Source organism: Elephantulus edwardii, unplaced genomic scaffold (assembly GCF_000299155.1).
Source record: "Elephantulus edwardii isolate Elephantulus edwardi_28Jun2011 unplaced genomic scaffold, EleEdw1.0 scaffold00263, whole genome shotgun sequence".
Taxonomy (NCBI): domain Eukaryota; kingdom Metazoa; phylum Chordata; class Mammalia; order Macroscelidea; family Macroscelididae; genus Elephantulus; species Elephantulus edwardii.
In genome coordinates this window covers 2,643,088-2,646,250 of record NW_006400013.1, presented here as the reverse complement: position 1 = coordinate 2,646,250, position 3,163 = coordinate 2,643,088, and positions in this window count along the sequence as shown.

The following is a 3,163-nucleotide window of genomic DNA, read 5'->3' as shown; positions in this document are numbered from 1 at the left end:
TGTGTACAATTATTATGGTCACATACACCCCTTTTTATAAGTTCTTCTGTCGCTGAGCATTTAGTTGCTTCCAATTTTTAATTATTACTGATTGTTCTTCTGTGATCATGCTACTGTTGTTGCTATTAGTGGCTGTCAAGGCAGTTCTGACTCATTTGACAGTAGAACTGCCCTATAGGGATTTCCTAGCTGTGGTCTTTATAGGAGCAGATTACCATGTCTTTACCGTACTAGAGTCACTAGTTAATTTAAACCATTAGCCTTTCAGCTCATAGTCAAATGCTTATTTGTTTGTGCCAACAGGGCTTCTTGAAAATTCTAGCATAGCTGCTTTGGAAACCATCTGTATGCATGTCTCTTGAGTATTTATCTAGAAGTGGGTATGTCTGTAGAAACTGCCCAGCAATTTTCCAAAGTACTTGTCCCAGCAAACTGCTTGTCCCTGGCTGTGTTCTAGAGTTCTAGTTGCTCCACATCCTCACCAACCTTGAGGCATTTTCTAACTTCATTTTTTCAATAAATAATTTGAAGCCCAGAGAGCTATCCCTGTGCACAGCATGTGGCAGGACTGAGGTTTGATCCTGGTACCGTGTGACAGCATCTGTGCGCTCTCTTGGTGGTTTAGACATGGTCACAGAGTATGATATGAACCAGAATAAAATAAGGACCTATCCCTGACACTTTCTGGGAGTTTGCATCTGGGTTTTGGGGAGAAAGAGTTGTGGAGCCTCAAGGAGATGGTAGTGTTTGGGCTGGGCCTTGCAGGAAGGAAATGTTTTTTGCTAGGAATGTTTTTCAGGTGGGCTTCCAATAGAAAAGGTCTACCTGGAGTTGAATAAAACTTTTTGGGAAATAGAAGGGTGTGTTTTGGCTATAATATAGAATGAATTGGTGTGATAATGTTGGAAAGGCAATTTGGAACCAAACATGTGGGCCTGATTTTTCAGTCGACTCCTCTCCTCACCTCTACCCCCAGTGTCCCAGGATTGGAGCCCAAGGCAGGGGCTCACTTGTTTTACTGGTAAACTGGGACTGCTTCCAGTCAGCTCAGCTCCTGATAGCAAACAGAGCTGGCCTCTCCCCATGAAGAGGATCTTAGCTATTCCTGGGACCACTCTAGGGGTATCTGCTAGCAGGCTTTTTTGGAGTCTACTTCTGTCTATGTAATATTTGTAATACCAGTCCTCAGGGATTCACTCAAATGCTTTGTTGAAAGTTTGGTTTTCCGTAGAAAAAAAGAGGCAGAAAGCAATTCCATCCCTCTCGGGCTTTTAGATTCTGGTCGAGCCAAACTTGTCAGGTGGATTCCAGTATGTTTTCCTCAGAAAGGTACCAAATTGGTCTTGCTGTGGCTATGGAAGCATAAATAGAAACACTGACCTCGGATGTGTTGTTGTTGTTGTGTACCACTGAGTCAGAAACGACTCACAGCTGACCCTCCAATCAGTTTTCAGAGGCAGTAAATCGCACAGGAGGTGATTGCTCATCTTTCTTCCACAGAGAATCTTGTGGATTCAAACTGCATGCCTTTGTGTTGACAATGCAATTTCTTTACCCCTGAGCCACCAGAGTTCCCTGGCCTCAGATGAGTCCACTAATAATAATACTAATGAGCCTTCAGATGAGTCCAGTATAATAGTAATAATCCTTCTTATTTACTTAGTATATATGGTTTTAAAGTATTTTTAACACCCCATCACAGTGGATCCTCACAGAGGTAGGTGTTCTCACCCCTGTCTATAGATGAAGTTATTGAGGCCCAAAAAGGGTAACAGCCTGCTAGGAGTGTGTGTTCGGCGGGCAGCACACACGTGGGCGACAGTCTAGAACTGGACTTCTGGAGCTTACACTTTTCAGTCACCTGTGCTTGCCTGTCTTCTGGCTGAGCACAAAGTAAAGAATGATTAGAGAGGATGGTGTATGGGAGTCACTGGTTGGTGGGGACTCTGTGAGTGAGGAGCCAGGCCAGCTCTGCCTGGGGGCCTCAGGGACATGTGTGCCTCAGAGGGAGCCAGGCATGTGATGGCCTCCTAATAGCTCTGGTTTGCAGCACAGAGGTGGGAGAAAGAGGATGAAATGTATACCTCTTAAGAGTTTTAGCAGCTTCAGTCACTTAGTAATGGACAAGGAGACACACCCTTATGTAATGGTGCCTCCACCCAGCCTGGGGAAAACAGCCTTTTGGGGTTCATGGGTCTGGGTGTGGTTGGTATCTGATTGGCAGGCAGAAGAAAAGCCAGGTAAATGATCTCTGAGAAGCCTTGGCTAATGACTCTTGAAAGATGCATCCATAAGCAGCTGTTGTGTTGTGCAGATTTTGCCCTGTGCCCTGCCCTCTGGGTCCTGGCTAGACTGCTGTGTAGCTCTCTGGAGTGTGGATGAGCTCCTTGGGGTGAGCACCTTGGAGGAAGATGTGAACAGCTTCTGTCGGAGAGCTGCTTGTGGTTTTCACCAAAGTGGCCTGGGTAGGCTCCATTTCACAGATGAGGAAACTGAGGCTGCACTAATAAGAGATGAGATCACAGAACTAGTTCTGGGCAAAACTGGAAGTAGGACCTCAAGCTCTTGACTCCTGCTGCAATTGTAATTTGCCATGCCACTCCTACCCAGATTTCCCTTGGGGTGAAGAGTGAGAGAGTTTGCAAATCAGTTCAGACTTGCAGTTGGGTGACACAGGCCCAGAAAGAGCTGAGGTCATGATAATTCCTTACCTTTTTAAGCATTTTAGAATTTGCAAAATAATTTTTATGTTTTGCATTTGACTTTTAGAACATTAGCCCCATTTTACAGGAGAGTTTCTGGAAATTTAAATGACTTGCTCAAGACCTGAGACTCGAGACCTGAGACTGGAATCCAGTACTTCTGACTCAAAGACTATTCCTACTGCAGCAGATCCTAGCTGTCTCCTTTCTCAGTAGATAGTAGTTAATGAGAACAAGTTGCTGAAATTTGCCAGGAGACTGTTTCTCTGAATTTCTTTGGAGCAGATCTGAAGAAATGAAGGAGTACTTTACCCCTCCTTAACAAATTTAAATAAAATATATTTATCAAATTATTGTTGTTGTTATGTGCCATCGAGTCGTTTCCGACTCATAGCGACCCTATGCACAACAGCTCTAAACCCTGCTCTATCCTGTGCCAACCGCACCGCCTCTGACACACC